Source organism: Lepidochelys kempii, chromosome 1 (assembly GCF_965140285.1).
Source record: "Lepidochelys kempii isolate rLepKem1 chromosome 1, rLepKem1.hap1, whole genome shotgun sequence".
Taxonomy (NCBI): Eukaryota; Metazoa; Chordata; order Testudines; family Cheloniidae; genus Lepidochelys; species Lepidochelys kempii.
The window spans coordinates 5,499,137-5,511,531 of NC_136380.1; positions in this window are offsets into that span (position 1 = coordinate 5,499,137).

Genomic DNA, 12,395 nt, shown 5'->3' on the forward strand with positions numbered 1-12,395 from the left:
TGCTACCATTGAGAACAGTCTAGAGCCATCCTCTTTGGAACCCCCTTTCAGGTAGTTGAAAGCAGCTATAAAATCCCCCCTCATTCTTCTCTTCTGCAGGCTAAACAATCCCAGCTCCCTCAGCCTCTCCTCATAACTCATGTGTTCCAGTCCCCTAATCATTTTTGTTGCCCTTCGCTGGACTCTCTCCAATTTATCCACATCCTTCTTGAAGTGTGGGGCCCAAAACTGGACACAGTACTCCAGATGAGGCCTCACCAATGTCGAATAGAGGGGAACGATCACGTCCCTCGATCTGCTCGCTATGCCCCTACTTATACATCCCAAAATGCCATTGGCCTTCTTGGCAACAAGGGCACACTGCTGACTCATATCCAGCTTCTCGTCCACTGTCACCCCTAGGTCCTTTTCCGCAGAACTGCTGCCTAGCCATTCGGTCCCTAGTCTGTAGCTGTGCATTGGGTTCTTCCGTCCTAAGTGCAGGACCCTGCACTTATCCTTATTGAACCTCATCAGATTCCTTTTGGCCCAATCTTCCAATTGGTCTAGGTCCTTCTGTATCCTATCCCTCCCCTCCAGCGTATCTACCACTCCTCCCAGTTTAGTATCATCCGCAAATTTGCTGAGAGTGCAATCCACACCATCCTCCAGATCATTTATGAAGATATTGAATAAAACCGGCCCCAGGACCGACCCCTGGGGCACTCCACTTGATACCGGCTGCCAACTAGACATGGAGCCATTGATCACTACCCGTTGAGCCCGACAATTTAGCCAGCTTTCTACCCACCTTATGGTGCATTCATCCAGCCCATACTTCCTTAACTTGCTGACAAGAATACTATGGGAGACCGTGTCAAAAGCTTTGCTAAAGTCAAGAAACAATGCAGCAATGAGCTGCAGTATTTGCTGCGTAAGGCTCAGCATGACTGCCCGGCTCGAGAACTCACTCTCCTGCTACAGGAGGTGCGTGCCAAGTGCCCGTGGTATCCTGAAGCTGGAAGCCTTAAGCTAGCGGACTGGGAGCGATTGGGCCAGACATTGCACAAAGAGCCTCGGGCACCCGTGCAGGTTTTACATGCCTGGCACCTCTGCCGCGACGTGGTACAGCGTGTCGCCTCGGACAGACCCTCCCTCGTGAGGCTGGTGCTCTCGCCGCCCCCGTCCGCCCCTGCAGCCATCCCCCATCCTGGCGATGCGACACAGCGTGTCGCCTCGGAAAGGCCCTCTTCAGCACCAACAGAGGAGCTGCCGATCCTGCCACCCCCGTCCGCTCCTGCAGCCATCCCTCCCCCTGCTTCGCCCCCAGTGCCTCTATTACCACCGCCTCCCTGGCCTTCCCCACCGGAGCCGGTGTGTGATCACCCTCCCCCCATGGGGCCCCCCGGAGAGTCATCTGCATCTGCTCAGAAGCTTTCGCTGGTACAACAAATGGTTCACGCAGCGAAAGCTCGATCAGATCTTACAGCAGAGGAGCTGGCTGATCTGGTCTCCGTTTGCCCGGTGACCTGGCAGAATGATGACCAGGGCAACCCCGTGGGCACCTGGACCGCTCTGCCATACTCGGTGGTTAGAGAGGTAAAGAAAGCAATTCGTGAATTTGGCCTGACTAGCACCTTTGTGCGTGGTCTCATTGAAGGGATGGGTGCTGGGTACTCCCTAATCCCTGAGGATTGGAAAACGCTGCTGCGCATGATGTTGTCACCCAGTCAGTATGTTATTTGGCTTAGTGAGTATCGGCAGATGGCAGAACGCCAAGCCCAGGTATATAGAGAGCAAGGTATCATTTATGAGCATTTGGCAGGGGAAGGCCAGTTTGCTACTATTGGGATGCAGTCTCAACTCCCTCCGGCCGTCTTCCCCATTATCTCCACCTGTGCCCAGCATGCTTTCAAGAAGGTCCCGGATTCAGGCAAGCCTACCAAAAGCTTTGTCAGTATCCGTCAGGGTGCCTTAGAGTCCTTTTTGGATTTTACCAACAGATTGCAGGAGGCTATCCTCCGACAGGTGGATAACACTGAGGCAGCTCACGAGCTCCTGTTAAAATTGGCAGTTGAAAATGCAAATGAGGATTGCCGCCGTGCTCTCCAGGCAGCACAAGTCTCTGGTGTTTTAGAGCTCTCAGACATGCTGCGGGCGTGCCAGAACATTGGCACACAAGCCCACAAGGCTGGAGTTCTGGCTGCCGCCCTCAGAAAAACTGGGAAGGAGGGGAAGCGCTGTTACCACTGTGGTAAGGAGGGTCATTTTCAGCGGGAGTGCCGCTCATCTAAGGCACCAGCCCGACCCTCAAAGAAATGCCCCAAGTGTGGGAAAGGTTATCACTGGGCTAATCAGTGTCGTAGCGGGTCGGGAAACTGTGCGACGGGTCCCCCCCGAACCCAGGGCCAAACGGGGGTGTTTCCTACTCAGGCAATCGCTCCTCTGCCTTGGAATCCGTAGACTCTATGAGGGCAGCGACTGCTGGAAGTGCAGGGCTTGATTTGATCATGCAGGAGGACACTGACTTTCAGCTGCCAGGGGAGGTCTGTGCCATACCTACACAGGTGACGGGACCTCTCCCTGCCGGCTTTGTAGGTCTTGTTCTCCCTCGCTCACATGCTGGGAAACAGGGCTTTTTTGTCATGCCAGGGGTCATTGATGCTGATTACACTGGCATTATTAAGGTTCAGGTGTGGACTCATCTTCCACAGTCGCTCCCGCGTGGACGGTCAATTGCACAATTGATTTTAGTCCCCTATCAGGTGCCAGCTGCCGAGGATCGAACTCGGGGCGGAGGAGGCTTTGGATCTACGTTGTCTCACTCGCCGTCTCACAGCGCGTCTTCTCCACTTGTTGCTCTGACAATGTCAGTCTGCCCCTCGAAACCTCAGTTAATACTTCTCTTAAATGATGTTCCTTTTACAGGGCTGGTGGACACTGGAGCTGATGTTACAGTGATTCGTGACCTGGAGTGGCCAGTTAGTTGGCCTACGGTTCCTTCTAAAGAGTTGTGGGGAATTGGGGGTAGCAAACCCGGGCGCCAAAGTTTGTCTTGGGTCACGGTCTCTAAACCAGGAGGCCGTGCCCTTGCTACAATCCGCCCTTTTGTGCTCCCTGTCCACCTCAATATTTGGGGCCGTGATTTACTTACAAAGTTAGACACCACCCTCGATATTAACATCTGATGGCTCTCCCCACCGAGGTGTAGTCACTTATCAGTTGGGTGAGCCCCCTCGTTGGCATTCTCGTTTTACACTGCCTCAGCGTTCTGCACAGCGTTCAGAATTGGCTGCTGTTATTTTGGCTTTTCAATTTTTTGCTGATTGTCCCTTTAATTTAATTGTGGATACCCATTATGTTTATCAGGTAATTGATCATTTACCCCTTGCCCTCATTACCCCTCAGGTTGATGCAGACCTCCTTCACCTGTTTTTGTCTTTACAGCATCTTCTTGCCACTCGTCATTTCCCTTACTTTGTTGCTCATATTCGCAGTCATACCCCTCTGCCTGGGCCACTCACTGAGGGCAATGCACGCGCCGATCGCGCGTTGCGTGGTCAGGTGAATTCCCTTTTTTCTGACCCCATTGAAATACATGCCTTTTTTCATCAGTCTGCCTCTGTTTTGGCCCGGCAGTTTCACATTCCTGCTGATCATGCACGTTCCATTGTTCGTTCCTGCCCCCACGGTGCTGCTGCTGCTCCTACTTTCTCTTATGCCGTTAACCCCCGAGGTACCGCAGCAAATCAGCTGTGGCAAATGGATGTTACTCATGTACCACAATTCCGCCCCTATTCATTTTTACATGTTTCCGTTGATACTTATTCAGGCTTCCTTTGGGCAACCCCACAACGTGGGGAAGCCACTAACAAAGTTATTCACCATTTGCTGGCCTGCTTTTCTGTTATGGGTCACCCTTGCCAAATTAAAACAGATAATGCCCCAGCCTACTGCTCTGCAGCCCTCTCCACCTTTTGTGCCCGCTGGGACGTCCGTCTTAAACACGGAATCCCTTATAATTCCACGGGCCAAGCCATTGTTGAACGTGCCAATCGCACACTCAAAACCTTGCTAGATAAACAATTAAAACAAGGGGAGCTGCATCTCCGAACCTTAGGAGACATTCAACAACAGATGTATATCCTCTTGTTTACTTTAAATAATTTAACACTGAATGCAGATCAGCAGACCCCTGCGGATCGGCATTTTCACAAATCTGAGGTACTGGAAAGACCGCGTGTCTTTTACCGTCAGCTGCCCGATCCACAGTGGCTGGGCCCAGCACCTCTAATCACTTGGGGTCGGGGATATGCTGCTGTGTCTCTCCCTGCAGGACCGTTGTGGGTTCCAGCCCGGTGCGTGCGACCAGCACTTAAATAACATGGCATGGCACCAGGGGCTGTCGAATCCCATACCAGAGTTTCAGCTGACCTTGGAGGAGACCGTGTTGCCCCCCGAGTCGACAACGGCGGGATGGAAACGGAGGAGGCGTAGCGTCCCAAGCCAGCCCGTGACATGGGGAGCAGTAAAAGCATTGGTCGCCACGGCTCAACGAAAACTGGCAGCAGATCAGCAGCCAGAAACTCCTAAGACTTTGTTTGTGGCGATTCTCGCCCAAATCACTGCTAATTCTGTGATGATTGTGTGCCTTTTGTGCCTGCTATTTCCTGTAGGGGTTGGCTCGGAAGCGCCTCCCCCGTTACAAGTCCGAAGGAGAATAAGACACTGTTCTTTGCTTATGCTAATCTTTTTTCCCAGTACTCTAGCATGGCTAATTGGGGCCCGGCCAACTATATTCTGCCTCGCACGGCTATATCCCTTCACACACCGTACCCGGCCGGGGCTCACAATGTCACCTGTGCGCGTGTAGTTAACTGCACTAGTACAAAGGTGCCATTGGGCTGTCAAAAAATTTCTCAATCCCTTTTAAATTGTTCCCATGCTGTTAATGTTTCATATAATTATGGCCATATCATCCTACCATCAGGATGGGTTTTTACTTGTGGTTCATGCACCTTTAATTATATTCCTGCAAATTTAAGTGATGGCACCCTTTGCTGTCTTAGTAGAATGATACTTATATTGCCTTTTGCTGGTTACAATTGTAGTAAAAGAAGTGTACCCCTTTTAGATGATTATATTGCAGATGTTAAGCTTTTGGTTATTTTGTGTTTGTAATCATTGGGCTTATTTTTTGTTGTTGCTGTGTACAATGTATTCCTTCCTTGTTAAGACTTTGTAAAATTTTTGCCCTGGAAAGCTCCCCAGGTTATGTCCTTGTCTGTCTGGGAGTTAAATAGCATGATAAAACAAATTGGCGGCTACCATGAGATGGCCAATTATCAATAAACAAAAAAAGGGGAGATGAAGGGTTAATGTCTAGCTATTCCACCTGGAAGCAGGCGGGGCACACCCTGACTGTTTCCTAGAAGCAATGCACACATTGCTCTATCCAAGGACAAGGGCTAGATATGAACCCTGAGAACTTGATTGTTTGGACAGCAACTGTGGGAGGTTTCTTTAGCCTGGGCTCAAGGCCTGAGAACCAGGATTGTAGTAGATAAAGGATGGTAACTAAGCATATGAATTAACATCATACATTCCTTTGTGTAGCAGTGTGTAATGTTTAGGGGGAGAAATATAATAAAAGGAGAAGGTGGAAGGCGGGGGGACAGAACAGCCCATCTCCGCTGACCAGCCTGCTTGCTTGCAAAAAGCTGTGTTCTGTCTCATCACTGAACCGCAACACAGGTCACTGATTCAGAGCAATCTGTAAGAAGGAATAATTAGCTAAACATGAATTTCCAGTGTGGCCTTGTGGCCGAAAGAGCCAATGTGGTCCTTGGATGGTAAAAACTGGAATCTCAAGGAGAGTTAGAGAAGTTATTTTACCTTTGTATTTGGCACTGGTGTGGCTGCTTCTTGAATCCTCTGTCTAGTTGTGGTGTCCCCAGTTAAAACTGGATGTTTATCGTCGGAAGAGTTTTCAGAGAGGGGTCACAAGAATTAGTACAAATTAGAAAACATGCCTTATTGTGATAGATTCAAAGATTTGAATCTGTTTAGTTTAATCAAGATGGTTAAGGGGTGACTTGATAACTGTCGGAAACGATATACACTGTGAACTAGTATTGAATAATAGGCTTTTCAGGCTAGCATACTGAAGTGTAACAGCAAAAAGAAAAGGAGGACTTGTGACACCTCAGAGACTAACAAATTCATTTGAGCATAAGCTTTTGCTATAAGCTTTTGCGATGAAGGGAGCTGTAGCTCACAAAAGCTTATGCTCAAATGAGTTTGTTAGTCTCTAAGATGCCACAGTCCTCCTTTTCTTTTTGCGGAGACAGACTAACATGGCTGTTACTCTGAGAGGTGTAACACAATCCAATATCTGGAAATTGGAGTTAAAGAATTTCTGACTGGAAATAAAGTGTACATTTTAAATGGTGTGAGTTAATTCAGCATTAGAACAATTTTCTATTCATGAGTATGTTGAATTTAACCATAATTCTCAGGTGACAGCTCTGCCTTGCAAAATGTGCACTCTGTGTGTATGTCATGAACCTGAGGGATCCCATAAGGCGCTGCATGCAAAAAAGTTTTAGGTGAGAAAAATAATAACTTTGCCCTGTCATAAATATAAAGGGAAGGGTAAACGCCTTTAAAATCCCTCCTGGACAGAGGAAAAACCCTCTCACCTGTAAAGGGTTAAGAAGCTAAAGATAACCTCGCTGGCACCTGACCAAAATGACCAATGAGGAGACAAGATACTTTCAAAAGCTGGCAGGAGGGAGAAAAACAAAGGGTCTGGGTCTGTCTGTATGCTGATTTTGCCAGGGATAGAACAGGAATGGAATCTTAGAACTTTTAGTAAGTAATCTACCTCGGTATGTGTTAGATAATGATTTCTTTAAATGGATGAGAAAAGAGTTGTGCTGAATAGAATGACTATTCCTGTCTGTGTGTGGGTTTTTTTTAACTTAATGTTTTACCTAGAGGGATTCTCTATGTTTTGAATCTAATTACCCTGTAAGGTATCTACCATTCCGATTTTACAGAGGTGATTCCTTTACTTCTATAAAAAAGTCTTCTTGTAAGAAAACTGAATGTTTTTTCATTGTTCTAAGATCCCAGGGTTTGGGTCTGTGGTCACCTATTCAAATTGGTGAGGATTTTTACCAAACCTTACCAGGAAGTGGGGTGCAAGGGTTGGGAGGATTTGGGGGGGAAAGACATGTCCAAACTATGTTTCCCAGTAAACCCAGATAAAGTTTGGTGGTGGCAGTGGAAATCCAAGGGTAAAATAATGTTGTACCTTGGGGAAGTTTTAATCTAAGCTGGTAAAAGTAAGCTTAGGAGGTTTTCATGCAGGTCCCCACATCTGTACCCTAGAGTTCAGAGTGTGGAAGGAACCTTCACACACCCCATAAAATCTTTGCACTAAGGATGAATGTACAACCCTCACCATTCATAACTAACAGAGCTGGCTAGCAAATCGTCCCAGAGCATCCTGGGTTGAACATCTGTCTCACACTGGCCCACTGTGTCAGTCAGCTACCGGTGGTTCCTGCATGTGGCAGCTGTATTGATCTAGGCCCTCACATGTCCCAGAGTTGCCCGCTCTCATTATATAATGTGCATAATTCTCAGCCTGTGAGTTTTTCCTGAGCAGCAGTCCTTGAAGCACCATGTACTGTGTATCGGTGTAATAAGAGAAGCAGCATAGGTTCCTCAGCATTTGCGACCTGTGTGTAGATTTCTGACCAGTATGTCACTCCTCCCTGCCAAAGGAGCCGGTTTGATGGGAGTCATCTCACCCCCTGCAGAAGAAGAGTTGTGGGGAGCGTGGGGCAGCTCGGAGGTTGTGGAATCCACAGGTGACTGAGGTGTATGGAGATGACACTGGCAACCAGCATGATGTTGGAAGCAAGGCAGCCTGGGATGGGGAAGGAGAGTTCAGACAGCAGGTCCAGGATATGGTGGGAGATTGAAGCAGCTGAGGTGCAAAGATCGGTGGTTCTTTCCACCAGTGAAATGTCTGAAGTTATGTATATAACTTTCAACAAAAATTGGAAAAAAACCCGAGAAATCGGCTGGGGTCTGCTGTTTATACTTAGGAGATTCGCTAAACTCTCAGGTAGCTCTGTTTCATTGTGTGGCACCATCTGCTCTAGTGTTGGTGATCACAGGGCCTGGAGAGACTGAATCTCCAGCAAAGCAGTGTGAAACAGGGCCAGCTCAGTTGGGTGGTTAGAGGGGTGCAGCAGTTCTCATGGTTCCCAGACTGCACCCCAGGGGTGACAACCCATCCGTCTTATACCCTCTGGACCTCAAATTTGGCCGCAAGGCATCTATGACGCAAGTATGGGGCTAGGGACAGTAGCCCAAACAGGAGAGCCACATGTAGCAGTTCTTTGATTCCTGTACCACCATGTTCTCACCCATGTTCTCACCGAAGCACGGTCATTTTAGTACGGGAAGAGAGGAGGTAATCACACAGTCAGTGGAGAAGTCCCGTTGGACTAGCTCTGACCCAGGATATCATAACCCATTTCTACACCAATCTGTGAAAGGTCAACAAAGAAGTGAAATGTGATGCCTCCCTGATGCAGAGAGTAGATTAACCATTCAAACAGTTGGTAGCTGTCAGACATAAAACAAGTTAGCACCTCCCAAGGGCCACTGGCAACTACCATTGATGTCAGAATCCTATGAGAAGAAAGCCTTTTACACGCATTTCAGCTTGCATTAATTCAGGATCATGTAATTTGCCTGCGACAGGGTGGCACTGATTTTTCAGAGGCGAAGGGAATGGCTATTACAGCTGCATGGGTGCTGTGCAGTGGTACAATGCTACCATCAAGTGAAATGTGTTTTTGGCCCCCAATCTTGTGGCAGCGTTCCCAGTGAGTGCAGGTGGAAGTGCACTACACACAGGAAAGAAATCTATCACCATGTGCTGCACTGAACCGTTCGCAAACTGCATTTTGCTCTGTAAAACTGAGCCCCTGTTATTGGCAGATCATTTCTTCACTCCCAGGGGGGCTCTTAGGCTGAAGTTCTCTACGGTCTATTTTCTGCTTTTCCCGCTGCTCACAGAGTCCAGGGAATTCTATGGGAGTCCTGGGCAACCTGACAGTTCACGGGGAGTGTTCAGAGGGATCATAAAGGTCGCTGTGCAGCATGTGAAGTGTCAGCCATGTGACATTCACACACTGATGATTCTCAAGCCTCTGCCTTGCAGTAGCCATAAGGAGATTACCTTTCTCTGCTGAGCAGGATTGCGGTGACTTGCCTGTTTCTGCATTAAGGTTAGTGCTGAGTTTTTAGTACTCTCGGAAACACCAAGGGATTTACCTGGTCAAATTGGAACTATAAATGTATTGGAAAGAGTTTAGACAAATATTGTGTTTTAAATTTAGTTCCTTTTCTCTTACTGTTTCCTTCTATCTGTCTCAGTAACTTCCTTTTTTTTTTTTTTTTTTTTTTTCTGCTGTGTGGCTTTTCCTCTGGTTCGCTCAAGTTTTCCAGTTCAGCAATGTCACTGCCCTGTTAGGAAATGCAGCCAAAGCCTCTGCAGTGGGTACCTGTGAACCAGAGAGTTCACAACGAGAATGGGCCACACACTGGCTATATTCTGCTTTCACATTCTGTCTTCACTGGGTCACTCCAGATTGACACTGTCCTCTCTGAGAGCAAAATCAGGGCCCCTGTGTTTTGAAATTCCCAACTTTCATTCCCGGTCTCAGAGCACCTCATGAACTGGGGGTTTCCTTCAGACTCTTTCAGCACCCTAACAGAATCGCACTTTCTGCAGCAGGACCCAAACCCATGATTTTCACAGCCGGGAGCCAAAAGTTAAACACTCAGGGTGAATCTGGTCCCCTTTGAGATCAAAGGCCAAATTACCAACAGATCCAGGAGTTCCCCCTAAATCCACATGTAGTGACTTAAATAAATGCCCTGATTTAAATCAGCACTGAGTCTCCAGTGACTTCATGTGGAGCTCTCCTGTGGCCTCTAAGGATGGGTGAGCTTCTTAGGACCCAAGAAGAACTGACAGAAAAGTTGCTGATATCTCAAACTCACAGGCTTAAACCTTCAAAACAAATAGGATAACATTTTTTTCAAGGGGGGAGAGGAGTCTGCTCCCTCTGAGCCCCCGCATCTCTGTTTCTGGAGAGGATGAGAAAATGGGTGAGGGGTAAAGAGGTGGCAAGTTTTGAAGAAATACTTGGACTTGTTGCTCAAGAGCATTTACTAAGTACGGCTGAAGTAAAGCAGTGTCTGTGGGACAAAGATGTAAAGTCTGGGGCTGAGATGGCTTTTTTAGCTGATGACTTCGATTAGACTCAGGTGTCTATTGAGGGCAGGCCACAGAAAGAGGGGTTGACAACTGGTGGGAAGGGAGTGTCCCATTTTGCCCCTCGGAAGACAGTAGGGGGATGGGAGCCTAAACATTCTCTTAGCCAAAAACATTCCTCTAACCCCCATCCCAAATCTCCTGTAAAAGCAGAAGAGCTCAAAAGGTGCTGTCAGTGTAATTCCACTGATCACTTGAGGAATAAATGGCCTGTGCTAGGAGGAAGCAGGCAACCAATAGGTCATGTTAGTTCTGCTGTCCTCACCCCAGAAACTCCCCAAGCAACTGAAACCAATCATATTGGTTTTAGGAGATTAGCCTCTGCAGAACCAGACATGGAGCATGTTAACGCTCTCCAAATGGATGGAGTACTTGAGGCAGAGGGATACAGGAGCTCATATCTCTCTGGTTCAGCGGAATGTGGTCCCAAAGCCCAGGGTGCTACCTGGCCACACGGCAGAGATTGTGAGGGTGGGCGAAAGCAGATTCCTTATACCACTAGGTAAAATCCTTGTGGTGTGGGAAGGTCTGGAAAGTGTTTGGACTGTGGAGTAATGGAACACCTCTTTGTCGACCTGCTCCGTGCTCATGTTTTTTCTGTGCAGCTCAGCTTAAAGTATTTGCCTGCCGCAGGTGTGAGTTTTATCCTGGGACCAGTGAAGGAAAGGGTAAGTTCTCAGGAACTGCTGATAGAATGGGAGAGAGTCTCCTTGATTCTTCTGCAACAGGGGGAAGCCACATGCTTCCAGGCGGGAGGGTGGTTTAGAACAACTCCTGCACTCAAGCTGGAGGAAACATCACATCAGGAAGGGATGGGGTGTAATACCTTCCAGGAAGAGAACTGTCCAGGTTGTTAGCTTCCAGCAGGTCACAGCTGAACCAGAGACAAAGTCTAGGGAGCATAGAGAAATGTGTCCCAGAGGAGAGCCTAGAGAAGGGGCAGGGAATCTCAGAAACCACTGAGGTGAGTGAGGATGCCTGTCACTCTGTAACACAGGGAAGCAGGATGCTTCCAAGTATGGGAGGGGGCTGAGACTAGGCAACATGCCCTCAGGCACAGAGGCAGGGGAGATGTTGTCAGTGAGTAAGGAAACTGTCTCAGCTGTTAACTGGCAGAGTTTTGCAGCTGAACAAAAGAAAGATCACTTCCTATGGAGCACACAGAAATGTGTCTTAGGAGGGGGCCCAGAGGAGGAAACTGGGGAAGGAATAGTGGGGGTAGAGGAATGTCTCCCCACTCGTCACTTGGGGCATAATGCCGAGGACACTAGAAGGAAGGCTGCATCAGCATCTGGGAATCCAGGTACACAGACTGTGTCATAAATATAAAGGGAAGGGTCACAACCTTGATGTATGCGGTAACATAAAATCCCTCCTGTCCAGAGGTACAGAGTCCCTTTACCTGTAAGGGGTTAAGAAGGTCAGATAACCTGGTTGGCACCTGGCCAACTGGACCAATAAGGGAAGAAGATACTTTCAAATCTGGAGTGGGGGGAAGAGTTTTTATCTGTGCTCTCTTTGTGTGTCCCCTCTCTGGACACAGAGAGAGACAGAGACCAAGCTGGTAAATCATCTCCTGAAAAGATACCTGAAATGATACATTACAATTACAGAAATTGTAAGTAAAGGCAGGGAAATATCTTTGTTATCTTTTGTTTTAGATTGTGAATTTTACATATGCTAAGAGGGAGTTTTATTCTTGTTTTTTGTAACTTTGAAGCTGAGCCCAGTCGGGAATCCTCTGTGTTTTACTTTTTTATTTACTCTGTAAAGTTACCTTCCATCCTGATTTTCCAGGTGTGATTCTTTTACTTAAAAAAAAAAAAAAAAAAAAAGTTCTCCTTTTAAGAATCTGATTGATTTTCAGGGTCCTAAAAAGCCAGGGGTTTGCTCTGTGCTCACTTTGTAACCAATTGGCTAGTATATTTTTCTCAAGCCTCCCCAGGAAAGGGGTGAAGGGGTTTCCGGGGAATATTTTGGGGAAACAAGGGCTCAAAGTGGCCCTTTTTTCCTGGATTTTTGTCTAAATCACTTGGGGGTGGTAGCAATA